General features: G+C 41.2%; 1 protein-coding gene across 12 annotated transcripts in view; it reads right to left on the bottom strand.

The window, feature by feature from the left end:
* CA8 (carbonic anhydrase 8) overlaps positions 1–13,547 on the bottom strand; it is a 93,541-nt gene that overhangs the window by 66,737 nt on the left and 13,257 nt on the right. The gene's annotated exons all lie outside the window — the stretch shown is intronic.

Below are 13,547 nucleotides of genomic sequence, written 5' to 3'. Positions count from 1 at the left end.
AATGCCATGTATACATCGTACATCTGACCAAGGAAAAGTGTATCAGTATAATCCTGACATTTAAGAGTTTCCATTCTTTGTCCCCAACCTGCCATTCAAAACATACTCAATTTCTAGATCCCCTAAACTCCAGCTACAATAGATTGCTATAAAATCGCTATATTTATATGTTTACATGTAAACAGCTACTTAATTTCTAGATCCTCTAAACTCCAGCTACAATAGATTGCTATAAAATCGCTATATTTATATGTTTACATGTACATGGTATATATGTATAAATACCTACATATATTACTAAATGACTGTGAAATACAATGGAGAAAAACACAGCAGGTTAAAGAAAGCTAAAGTTAGCCTCACTGATCTTGTGACATTTGAATAGAGACCCAAAGGTGCTAAAGGAACAGGCTGTATGCCTCCCTGGTGGAGAATATTCCAGACCAGGGGACTGCAAGGACAAAGTCCCCCAGGTGGGAGAAGGTCATAACTGTCTTATTTACCTCCCCAGAACTTGGCACTATGCCTAGAACTTTCCCATCTATTCTTCCACACTCACTTGTCTATTATTTATTTAGAGCCAGGATTTGAGATTCTATTAGAAATCAAACAAACTTCCAAATGTAAAATTCCTAGAATTTACCTTTGAGTTTAATTATATAAAAATCTCAACCAATCTCAAATCCAGCACAACTTCAGTTGACCCTAACATCCTTCCTCCAGATCCCTCTCCCTCCTGGCATTCCCCATGTCATTTCACAAAGCACAGTGCTCCCAAGCCTTCCGCTCAAAATCTCTACTCCTTTTTGACAAACATAACACTATGTACATGCCCACTAAAGATTATCACCCCCCCAATTACAATATTTGGCCAGCCCACTTTTACACCTACTATCTTCCCCAACCCCACCCCCAAAAAGGAGGGCTGGGAAGAGAAAGGCAAAGCCATCTGCCATTATCTCAAATCTTTGTCCCCAACAGGATTCAATATTTATTCAATAAGAGATGCACCCAGGATGTTTCTGATGTTAGACTCAAATAACCACGATAATTCTTCCTGTCAAGGCGGTTCCAATTTGACTGGTATCGAGAAGCACAAAGTCTAGTTCTCCAGAGTCTTCTGGCTCACCACACCAGTAACGCCAGTAATGCCAATCCTAATAACCTAAAACGAAATTCTGTGTTGTTTGCACAAATACGGTTTCGCACCAAACTCAAAATCAAGTCTCTAATAAAACTTAGACATATGGAAATGTAACTATCCACGTAACCTGATGCACTTTCTTGTATGTTTTTCCTGGTCAATATCCTTCCTATTTCTGCCACTTTAATTTTTAAAATACAGAAACTTCTGAGAGCCATCGGGGCACTGACAGGGCACGGACACCTATGTTAAAAAATAACATGGCCAGAGGAAAGGGAGGAGGAGGAGTCACTCTGGAAACAGCAGTGATAGGGGCAAACTGTAGCAATTCCAAGGAGCACAGATATCAAGAGAAAGTCTCTTCAAAAACACCACCAGAAAGGAGAGGTTCTGCTAGATGTTGTCTAGGAAAACCAGGACAGAAATGAAATACAGGCTACCCAGTGAAGATCAATGCTTTGAGACTATCAAACTAAAGAGAGGGGATGAAAATCCCAAAGCTGAAAATTATTTCCCTGAGAAAACAAATCAAGTCCAATTAACAATAAACACAAACTAAAATCTGGCAATCCTCCGTGTAATGCACTCTCCTGTTGTGTAGAGAAAGCTTAGCCCTGCTTTCATTAAGACTCAAATTGTATAAGGCTAAAGAGAATTTCAAATATTTTTCTCTTCATCTTACCTACAGATGAGAGCACCTTTACAAACCTTTCAAGGAACTGCAACCCCAACTTGTGCTGTTTTTTTTACCTAATTTGAGAGTGTTCTGGGATTAAAAGCAGTAGGGATGTAATTGAGTCAAGTGACGCTTGTTAAAATAGTATCATTTATTAACCCAAATTCATCAGCCTCTCCCTACCGTGGTACTTCACTTTCTGATTCCCTCATTTTCCTATTAATTGTCCACGACTATTTCAATTACTCAAGTTTCATTTCTCAGCACATTGGCCTTTTCAAATCACTCATCAAGCCCTATTCCACTTGTCCTTTATGACAAGCCTTGTGTCCACCTCTTCCTTTTCCGTATCATTTGTTTCCTACAAAGTTGTCAAGGCCCAGCTCCAAAATCCATTCTTTTCCACAGCTTTCTCTGAGTCCAGCAGAAATCCACTATTCTATGATATGTGTTCCCTTTTATATGTTATCCTCTAAAGATTTTTTCACACATAATAGCCATTTTTAAAGAATTTATTTATTCATTTATTTTAGGGGGAGAGGGACAGAGGAAGAGAAAGAATCTCAATCAGACTCCCCAAGGAGCACAAAGCCTGACGCAGGGCTCGATCCCAAGACCCCGAGACCATGACCTGAGCCAAAATCAAGAGTTGGCCACCCAGGTCCCCCATAGCAGCCATTTTTAATGGGTCTGTCACCCTGTTGGGAATACGAACCTCTTCTGGACCTGGGTTATTTTTCACATAGGAGCACCACACACAGCAGCAAATACATAACAGCTGCCCCCAAGTGTGTTCTGAATCTTTTTAAATCTAACCCTCCAATTATCTCTTCACATGTTTTTATCTTAATTCCACCTCTTCCAACCACACTACAGAGTCATTAAATACAAATGCTGTTGTCTTACATGTTGTGTACCTCACAGGGTTTGGCTTTAAATACAGACCCCTAACAAATGTTGGCTAACTGAATGGTACACACCACTCCACCATCTTGCCTTCCTAAGAGGCTCAAAACCCAGTCGTAGCTTTCCTTTCACTTGCTCATGGGGACGCCAGCCTCTGCAACGGAAAGCCTCAAAGGAGGTAACCCCCTGGAGCTCAGCAGAGGAAAAGGTAGCGGACATTACTAATGGTACAGTCTTTATTCCAGACCCAAGCCACTGACCGACACTGCAAGCTCTAGATAGGCTGGAAGACAGCAAGATTGGGAGCACCATTAAAGCACATCAGGGCTAATAAGTTAATTAGAAACAATGCCCACCGATAAAAATTTGTGTGTGATATCTGTTCTCCGTGTCAAGGTGGGTAAGTGACATTTGTTCTTAAAAATTATTGCAAAATAGTTCCAGCGCTGTACAACCCAAATTTGGAATAGGATTAATAATCTAAGCCCTGGAACCAGCTCACCATTTTTGAAAAGTGAAACAGTTATTTATATATGTAAATACAACTATAGCTTTGGTTTAAACAGTGACTGGCCCAAGCTGAGATGTTGTGTTGGGCGAAAACCCACCCAAGTAAATTAGAAAGAAAAAAATTAAATCCTGCACATGCATCAAAATCCTTGCTCACTCCGTTTCCCAGCTCGTTCTAGAAAGTGGGAAACTGTGTGACTATCTTCGGTACAAAGGAGCAGCAAGCAAAAAGGGAATGATTTGGTCCCAGATGGTTAAAATGAGCAAACCTACAATAAAAGGAAACAGAACTTCCTCCACTGATTCCCAAAACCTAGGTGTCTCCTGCGTCGAGTGCCATCGAATTTTAAAAAGTATGAGGGAGAATTTTGAAGAGTCTTGTTTTATTAACAGGAAATGCCTCTTCCCTGTTCCCGGCTCCTAGAAAGAGGGATTTTCCCTAAACAGGACTCTTCCTCCACACTCCTTCAACTAACTCCTCTTCTTTTCTTCCTCTTTTGAAATTTGAGCTACCCTTACAGAGCAGGCTAATAAACCCTACCTGGAACCTCCCCCACCACTATCAGCTCTGTCTTCCCTCTCACCTCCTCCCCTTGCCTGCAACTGAATGGGCAGGCAGAGCCTTTTCTCTTTCACGCTGAACTATGTCTCCACTGTCATTCTAGTCACGATACAGGTGACATTTTGTTCTCTTATGATGACTCTAATAATACCCTATTTCCTAATCTGTTCAAAACTCAGGCTGGAGAAAGGGATCCCTTTATGGATCTCCTCAGAGAACTCATCAATTTAGAGAACTCATCGAAGAATGCTCACGACAAATACATTAACTCTGAAGCCAAATAAATCGGTTCCACTGAATAAGCTCTAGCTCCCGGAGCTCTAAGTGACTCGTTAAGCTGTGTTCGGAGAACATACTTGCCTCAGGGTCCCCAAGTGAAAACATTAATTGATGGAAAATAGGTTCATCTTTCATCTGTCAGCCCTTACAAGCATAAATGTTCCTTCTGGACCTAATGTTTACATTCAACAGTTTAAAATCTGGATTTCTTTTCTATTCAAGACTTCTAAAAAAAACAACAACAACAACAACAACTACTATACCGTCATAAATTACAACGTTTACATCCAATACAGCTAATTATGCCCTTAAAATGCTTTTACAAAGTACTTTAAGTGAACACCAGATTGTGTTTAAACCACCGTATGAGACACTTAAGTGGCTGGTGGCTCCAGCATTAACCCCGTTAATTTTTATAGTTGCTCCCTAAGTTTCATAAGGGTAGGTGCAACTGTATTATCCTTATGTACCAGCGCAGGAATGGGGCTGAAATGGCCACACATAAGTCCCACAGCAAACCCCACGGTGAAGCGGAATGAGTGTGGCTCTCCCTCACTGACAGTACCCATCACCAGAGCAGGCTTCCTCTTGGAAAACCAGGGCACCAAAAATTCCAGTTTCCCAAAGGGCTCATGGCATTGTTCTAGGATTCCATCGGGAGCTCCTGTTGCATGGCATCCTAAGAAGCTAAAAGAAAAAAAAATGTATACAAGCACAGCAAAGCTGTAGCCAGGGCACAGTTATCTTACCAACATCACTGCGCCATTTTAAGTGGTCATTCTTTTTTTTTTTTTTTTTTGAGAGAGAGAGAGTGAGAGAGAGAGCAAGCACAGTGAGCTGCAGAGGGAGAGGGAGAAGCAGACTCCCCGCTGAGCAAGGAGCCCGATGCGGGGCTCAATCCCAGGACCTTGGGATCATGACCTGAGCCGAAGGCAGACCCTTCACCAACGGAGCCACCCAGGGCCGCCCCTTAAGCGGTCATTCTTAAATATAAAAAACAGAACAAAACAAACTTACATAGCTTTTATACTAATTAAGATCTTACAGAGTTAAAAATCTCTTAATATTCTTTTGTTTGATTAGAAGTTTTATCATACCATTACTCAACAACCTTACACAGGAAATATTTTATTTTCACTACAAAATAAGCTGATATAAATTCTACTGCATATACACACATAATAATCATAAAAAGATGTCTCAGGAAATATCATATTGACCAGACTTGTAGAGGATAATATATTCAAGTAAAGGGGGGAACAGGGATTTTAAAGAAAACAAAAGACTTCAAATTTTTTCTTCATTCATATTCTATGTAGTAACAAAAAGCAACAACAACAATAAAAAAAAAAAACCCTTTTGTTTTCCCCTCAGGATATTTCCACTAGATTTTTATCATCACAACTACAATTGCCCCTTTGATGTCCCCCCATCTCTTCCTAATCACAGGAATAACATAATAATAGGCATAATAATACCTTTCTAATATACGAAAAGGTTTACTCCTTGCCAACCTCTGAGCTAGTTTCGAGCCCCTTACATAGACAGGAACATCAAGGCTATAAGAGGTTCAGTAGTTTGCCCAAGGTCGCAGAGCTGGGATCTCAGTCCTGGTTTTTCTGCCTTCCCAGCCCAAGCTTTCACCAACCTGAGCACTCTGACCCCCCTCCCACATAGCCCCACCAATAAATGGCCTGGATTCTCCAGGAGCTTTCCAGAACCTAAGACCTTTCTTAACTTTCCCCTCACCATCAAAACTTTCCTATCATGGGTCTCCCTGAGCCTAATTATGTTAAGTTATGGCAGTTAAATTAACCCTGTAGCAGCGTTACAGCTAAAACAGTGCCTTTCACATTCTAGTCGATAAATATTTTGTTTGGCTGACAATCATTTACATCTCAAATAATGTATCTGCTTTCTAACAAGTGACTTCAAAACCTTCCTCTAGTTAGCTTCTGACAGCCAGAGTCTGCATATTGCATTGACAGGATAGAGGGAATGATGCCCTTTAACTGTCATGAACACAACTGATTTAAACGCTCACCGATTTGGGGGGGTGGGGGGGGTGTGGGAGGAGGCAACTCGCATACCCGGCATTTGGACTTCCCCAGTGTAATAAACCCCACTTGTTGTCTTTCCCACTCAGTTGTTATCTCCCTATCACTTAGCCCAGAGCATGAACAGTAGATTCCAAAGAAACACTTGATCAGATGCATGGATGCATGGATGGATGGATGAACAAACAACAGACGGACGAATAGATGAACAGACAGAGGTGAGTTATTTTAAAGATGGCCACTTGGTTATGGACTATATATTTAAATCAGAGTCTATTTTTTATCTGAAGACTATTTTTTTAGAGGGTGGGAAAGGGACAGAGAGAGATGGAGAGAGAGAATCTTAAGCAGGCTCCACGCCTAGCAGGGAGCCTGACACAGGGATCGATCTCACAACCCTGAGATCATGGCTTGAGCCGAGATCAAGAGTTGGAAGCTTAACCAACTGAGCCACACAGGTGCCCCTATCTGAAGACATATTAAGGAGATATGTTTTATTGTAGAATTTAGATCTGTTAGAACCCAATTTAAAATATTTTCAATCTGCAAGTCTATAACCACCTATAAATTAAATTATATATCATATACATTTACAAAAACAATTTTTCATTTTGTACAAATTTGCCTTACGTTGTAAAAATATACATATAAAGCATTCTTTCAAATTTAGTTTGCCAAAAACATTTTATACATCTTCAAACAACAACAAAGAAAAATCTACTAAAAAAATTTACAAATATAAAATCAAAGGTAAGTTCAAAGATTACTCAAAGGTCAAGCTGGCCTTATACACTTCTATTTCTAAGTGGGAGTGGCAGATTGCCACATCATGTGGTACAGCTAAAAGAACATTTCTGTTTGTTCAACACTGTAATTTATTTTCTATTCAGTAAACTGTGAAGTTTCTACACTAAATACATTTTCATAAATGAGAAAATAAACATGCTAAATCAAAGCAGGAACTGTGATTTTTATGGAGTAAAAATGCAAGTGTTCATCAGAATTCAGGAAACAGGAAATTTGTTTTTATTTTTTTACCCAGATGTGAGAGGGAGTTTCCACAATTATGACCACAGAAAGGCCATAGCACAAGATTCTAACTCCTTCATCTGTCTTTCACGAGGCTCACTCTGCTAGCCCCGTGGAAGATTCCAGGATGCCAAATTATAATCATAATAATCATTCTATTGACAGTTTGTTCCTTTTTCTGGTCAAAATAATAAAACTTCCCAGAGAAACTGAACATTCAAATTTTGAATCATTTCCTTTAGTTATCAGTCTTTACTCGTCCTCCCTTTTCTTCTCCTAAAGCAACCTCAATCCAAACTATTAACTACCATTGCAAATAAAATCTCAACACTATTGTTGATTTTCCCAGTAAGAATTAGCTTTGAAAGGTGGGAAAGAAAAAAAGCACCCCTTGGAGAAGGCAGTTCACAGGTGTCGTGTGGCCTCTGCCATTTCCTAGGTGTACGACCCTGAGCTAGTCTCCTTCTCCTCCAGACCTTGGTGAGCACCCCGGCAAAGTGGGGGGACTACAGAATCCATTAAACCCACCCCAAGCCCCAGGGGGCAGCAAGGATTCCACCTTCGTGACACCACAGTCCTGTACCTTCACGGAGCCACTGAGTTTTGTCTTCATAGCCTGTAAAGCCAGGGCCCCATGCCACAGCTTCGCAACAATCCTACACAAGGTATGACATGCCCACCTCTGAATGTGGGTGCATGCAGACACAAAAGCCCCTCACCGGGGTGTGTGGGGGGAGGTAGGGAGACAAAGACTGTTGTGTTGTCTCTTTTGATCTAACCTATTAGAGACAAGACCAACATTACAGGATAATTCTTTCTTAAATGGAATATTTAATTAAGCAAAATACCCCCTTCTCTACCCAGGCTGTATACATTATGGCTTCCGGTAAGTTGCCCTGTGACCCTTAACCTTTGGGAGCTTCAGATTTCTCCTATGTTAAACAGGAGTTTGTGCTGGGTGAGCTCTAAAGCTCCTTTCTGAAAATAAATTAATTATATATCTTATTAAAAAATAATAATAATGATTATATATCTCATAGATCTGATCTCCTCACGTTCTGTCACTGAAGTCAAGGAAAGTCAATGGAAGTCTCTAATTTGGAAGCGATTCACAAACATGAAGCTCTACTTGAGCTATCCATGGAAATAATGGAAATAATGTAACTTGAAAAGATCCTCATTTCACTGTTAACCAGGCAAACTCTTCCTGGTATCTTCCCAGAGTAGTAAAATAAATGAATACAAGATAAATGTCTTTCAGTCAGGCGAATACACAAATGACTTGGGAGGCAGCGAAGCAAAAGGCCAGCTCATTTTTACTAAAAGAAAACTTAAATGGCAGACACTAGTATTTGCCTGAAAAGGAAAGAGAAATATAGGATCACTGGGAGACTTGGGACTTGGAGGGTGGGGAATGTAATATTCAGAATTGCCACTATATCATGAGATAACATTCTTCACAATGTTCTGTTGGCCTATTTTGCAACCAAGGCCTAGACTCTTTGCAACTGAAGAATCCTGCTCTGCACACAATCAAACTTACTTTTTCTTTTTTTTAAATATTTACCTAATGCACTCAACTTCCCATAAACAGCTGGTATGTGGCTCAGTTACCACTGAACCCTTTCAGCAATGGCTACTCTTTAAATATGCAATATAAAGATAAGCATGTGTCCTACAATATGCTCTTTCTTGGTAGTTCACTCTCCAATTATAAACTTTCAGGCCCACAGGGCCAGAAAGACAGACCCACCATGCATGATGTCCTGCTGGTCTGTGGGCAGGACCAGTGCCCATCCTGACAAGACTATCATTCATCTTCAGTGAAATGAGAAAATAGAACTAACGTAGTGAGTTTTTTAAAAGCTAGAATCTGTTCAACTTACAGTCTATGTTTATTCTCAGACTGCATCCTTCCTACATTTAGCTGGTAAAGATGTTCTCTCTAAAATGATAGGGACAGCACAGTTAATATGTTCTTATTTAGAAAAAATAAAACTTGGCCACACTATTGGTTTCCCCCTCCTCTAATTTTTTTTTAAAGACTTATTTATTTATTTATTTATTTATTTGAGAGAAAGAGCAGGGGGAGGGGCAGAGGGCAAGAAACACAAGCAGACTCAGTGCTGAGCACGGAGCCCTACGTGGGGCTCGATCTCATGACCCCAAGATCGTGACTTGAGCCAAAATCAAGAGTCAGATGCTTTATTGACTGAGCCACCCAGACTCCCCTAATTTTTTTTTTTTAATTTACTGCTACAGCATAAAATCTAAATGCCTGGGAAGCACTCTTCCACAGAAGTATGAAAGTAGCGATCCATGTGTAAAGATTAATCATAATTTCCAAGAGCTATACAGGCCACAAAGTTAGGCTACCTCAAAGTCACAAAGAAGCTGACAGTCTTCTCAGACAAGAGACAAAATCAGAATATACAGCCTGAAAGTCAAATGTGAACCTCAATACTCAGAAATTCCTCTATCAGTTAGATTTGTAACAAAAATTAACGGGAAAATAAATAATTCCGGTAGTATGGTGGATGCACAGAGCACACCACTGTGAGCAAAATGGCACAATTCATAGAGCATTGAAGTTGGACTTTAAGAGCTATAGTATCTAGCGATGTCCAAAGAAGGTATGAAGCTTCTGCGGCCACCAGAAGGACAAAGACACAAGAACTAAGTTTGACTGGATCTCTTAAATCAGCAACCTTCTATTCCTGTTGCCTTCCTGATTAAATATCATGATGCAAAATATCTGCACACTAAGTAAAAGAATTCCAGCTGGTAGACATGACTCAGACATTTGTAAGAATATAGTTAATACATGCAAGCCCATTAGGTTTTTAGGTAACAGGAAGAAAAATGCAGTACAATTTATTTTTCTCTTGCTAAGGCACTGCCATGTAAGCATAAACCTCGAGTATTAATAATAGAATCCAGGTTTACAAGAGGAAAGCATAGTGAGAATGTCAGATGCCGTGGAAGCTCATGTGTTTCTCAAAACTAAAAACTGCAAGAAGAAAAAACAGAAGTGGCCTGCTTTATCCATCTTGCTTAACGAAAGAGCTGCGGTTTAAATTGTTTAAAGTCACAAACTGTTAATTTTTGGAAATGATGTGGATGCTGGCTACTAGTAGTATCAAAAATATATTCAGGATCGTTTTTGCTGTATTTGTAATTTTACAAAGTTGAAGGAGGTTGATGAACTACTGTTAGGAGCCATTCCTGTGTTCCATGTAACAGACATGGTAATTATTTGTTTATAATGTTTAGTAAGCCATCCATTTAAGTTTAAACAAAATCAATAAAAACGAAGTATGTTGGGGTGCCGGGGTGGCACAGTCGGTTAAGCAGCTAACTCTTGGTTTCAGCTCAGGTCCTGTTCTCAGGGATGTGGAATGGAGCACTGCATCGGGCTCTGCGCTCAGTGTGGAGTCTGCTTAAGATTCTCTCTTCCTCTGCCCCTCCCCCCTCAAATAAATAAATAAATCTTTAAAAACAAAAAGGAAATACGTACACATATATGATCTGGAAATTAAAGTTAGTCTTAAAATGCAAATAAAATATGGAAAGGGTCTTAAAACTTTTTTTAATCACATACTCAAGAAGGTACCTACCTGATCCCCTCACTCTCCACTATTCTATTGCCAAGGTGGCCCTTGTCTCCAAGGTGGCCCTTGAGGGCAGTTCAGGACCAGGGGACCAATGGCAAGTTACCTACCTATCTCCACGTTAGCCTTCTCATTCCCTCCTGGACTATTCTACGTGACGTCTGTCTCTTCTCTCTTTCAGCACACCATGTGAACCCTCTCCTCCTTAAAACCCAGCTCAGGGGCGCCTGGGTGGCTCAGTCAGTTAAGTGTCCGCTTTCGGCTCAGGTCATGATCTCAGGGTCCTGGGACTGAGCCCCGCATCAGGCTCTGTGCTCAGTGGTGAGTCTGCTTCTCCCTCTCCCTCTGCCCCCCCCCCCCCCCCACTGCTCATGCTCTCGCTCGCTCTCTCTCAAATAATAAATAAAATCTTTAAAAGAAATACAATAAAACCCAGCTCAGTATTCACAGCCTCCATTAAAACAAAGCAAAACAAACTAAACAGAAAACACATGGCTTGTAGATCTCTCCCTCTACTTCTGCACAGCCCCTGCATTTATGCACTCAGTAGGATAGAGCACTAAACAAACACTGGATGATGATACAAGTATTTTCTCTAGGACTGAATCAGGGATAATCTGGGATAACAAAGAATATAAATATTATTCATCACCTATTTTGGAAAAATTACAGCCAGTAATTCCATTATCCTAAATACAAATATTTCTGCAGAAACAAAGCCTATCAGAATTTAATCTTTACTCAAAACAAACCATTACCTGTGTTTAATGGACCAGAGCAGTTAAAATGCCACCAAGTAACAGGACCAGTCTGAACATGTGGTCTGGAAATTCTATTCGACCAAGAGCAAAAAGCACACACCACTGACTCGCTTAATCTAATTAAGCTTTCCCAAGGCTGTAAATTCTGTGTGTCGCAAGCAAAGCCACTAAATTCTCGTCCAGAAGTTGTTGCCTACCCAATTACTCCCACCTCTCCCTCTCTGAAGATGGGTCAAGAGGAAACGATGAAACAGTCTTTCAAACCCAAAGCAGCCCTGCCCATCAGTGTCCTCCAGCCCCTCACTCTGCCCTCCCCTACCCTGCAGGTTGCACTGTTTTGGACCGCTTTGAGTCCTCTCTCCTCTCTGATGCATCCTGGTATGTGCTTTTCCTTCTTATGTTGGGTAAGGACAGTGCAGTAACCAGAAGTGACACAGAGACAGGGCAGAATTGTTTTAAGGTAATACAAGTGAAAGGATGTCTGTAGGCACTGAGGAAAAAATGTCCCTAGGATGGTAACGTATGAAGTCCTGACTGTCCTCATCAAGGCGTTTATCACAATCCACAATCACATACTCAGGTGCTTCCCAACTTACTGCAACCGATTCCCCTTCCCCTCCTTCCTTAAAACACTTAATATTTCACTTTTAAGACTCGAGTCTTGAGGCACGTGGGTGGCTCAGTGGGTTAAGCGTCTGGGTTAAGGTCATGATCCCAGAATCCTGGGATCGAGCCCCACAACGGAGAAGCAGGGGAGCCTGCTTCTCCCTCTGCCTCTGCCCCCATTCATGCTCTGTCTCTCTCTCTCTCAAATAAATAAATAAAATCTTAAAAAAAAAAAAAAAAAAGCATTCAAGTCTTTTTTAATGAAAGGGATATCCTGAGATTCCAAAGGCACTTTTTAAAAATTGTAATTAAAGTAATATGGAGAAATACTTCCTCTACCTTGATTCTATGAAGTACATATATCACTTATAGGAATTACACAACAGTGATTTTCAGTCACTGAGGTGGGACTGGACACAGTATCTAGCCATGTTCAATTCCATACTTAAGGATACAGGCAGTTGGGAACAATAGAGAACGAAGACCGCCACCCCGGTGGCCCCCAAAATATACTGCTATGTGCCACCAAAGTGCTATTTCCTGGAGAGAACTGTGGGTCCTTACAGGAAGACACATAAACAAGGCCTGGACCAACAGCGACATCGCCTGAAGTTCACCAACACGGACTGTCTCTTGAGTACCCAGCAGTGGATGAATGATGAGTGTAAAGAGAAGAATGCGGGGGCGCCTGAGTGGCTTAGTCATTAAGCGTCTGCCTTCAGCTCAGGTCATGATCCCAGGGTCCTGGGATCGAGCCCCGCATTGGGTTCCCTGCTCCATGGGAAGCCTGCTTCTCCCTCTCCCACTCCCCCTGCTTGTGTTCCCTCTCTTGCTATGTCTCTCTCTGTCAAATAAATAATATCTTTAAAAAAAAAGAGAGAGAAGAATGGGAGGGAGACTTTTTTTCAGCTTAGTTAACGTGGACCGTTATAACAAACGACCACTGACGGGGTGGCTTACACGGCATTTATTTCTCACAGTTCTGGAGGTTGAGCGATCCAAGATCAAGAGGCTGGTAGAACTGATGTCTGGTGAGGACCCACTTCCTGGATTGCAGGCAGCCATCTTCTTGTTGTGCCCTCACATGGCAATGAGCAGGGAAGAGCAAGCTCTCTCTGGACTCTTATAAGGGCACTAATTCCATTCATGAGGACTCCACCCTGGTGACCTCATTTAACCCTAATTACATCCCAAAGGCCCCACCTCCTAATACCATCATATTCAACATACACCTGGGGGGGGAAGGGGGAGAGGCACCAACACTTTGGCCCATAACGGGAACCCACAGGATCAGTGAAAGTGTAGACACTGAAGGTTACAATCCATGAGTGCCATGGCACCAATGTGTCAAGTATGCTGGGCACACAGAAGAGGGAGCAATTAATTCTGCTTAGGGAAGGGACTCA

Source organism: Mirounga angustirostris, unplaced genomic scaffold (assembly GCF_029215605.1).
Source record: "Mirounga angustirostris isolate CCGP_5_RB_7025 unplaced genomic scaffold, mMirAng1.0.hap1 SCAF_4, whole genome shotgun sequence".
NCBI lineage: Eukaryota > Metazoa > Chordata > Mammalia > Carnivora > Phocidae > Mirounga > Mirounga angustirostris.
This window is presented reverse-complemented; position numbering and strand designations above follow the sequence as displayed.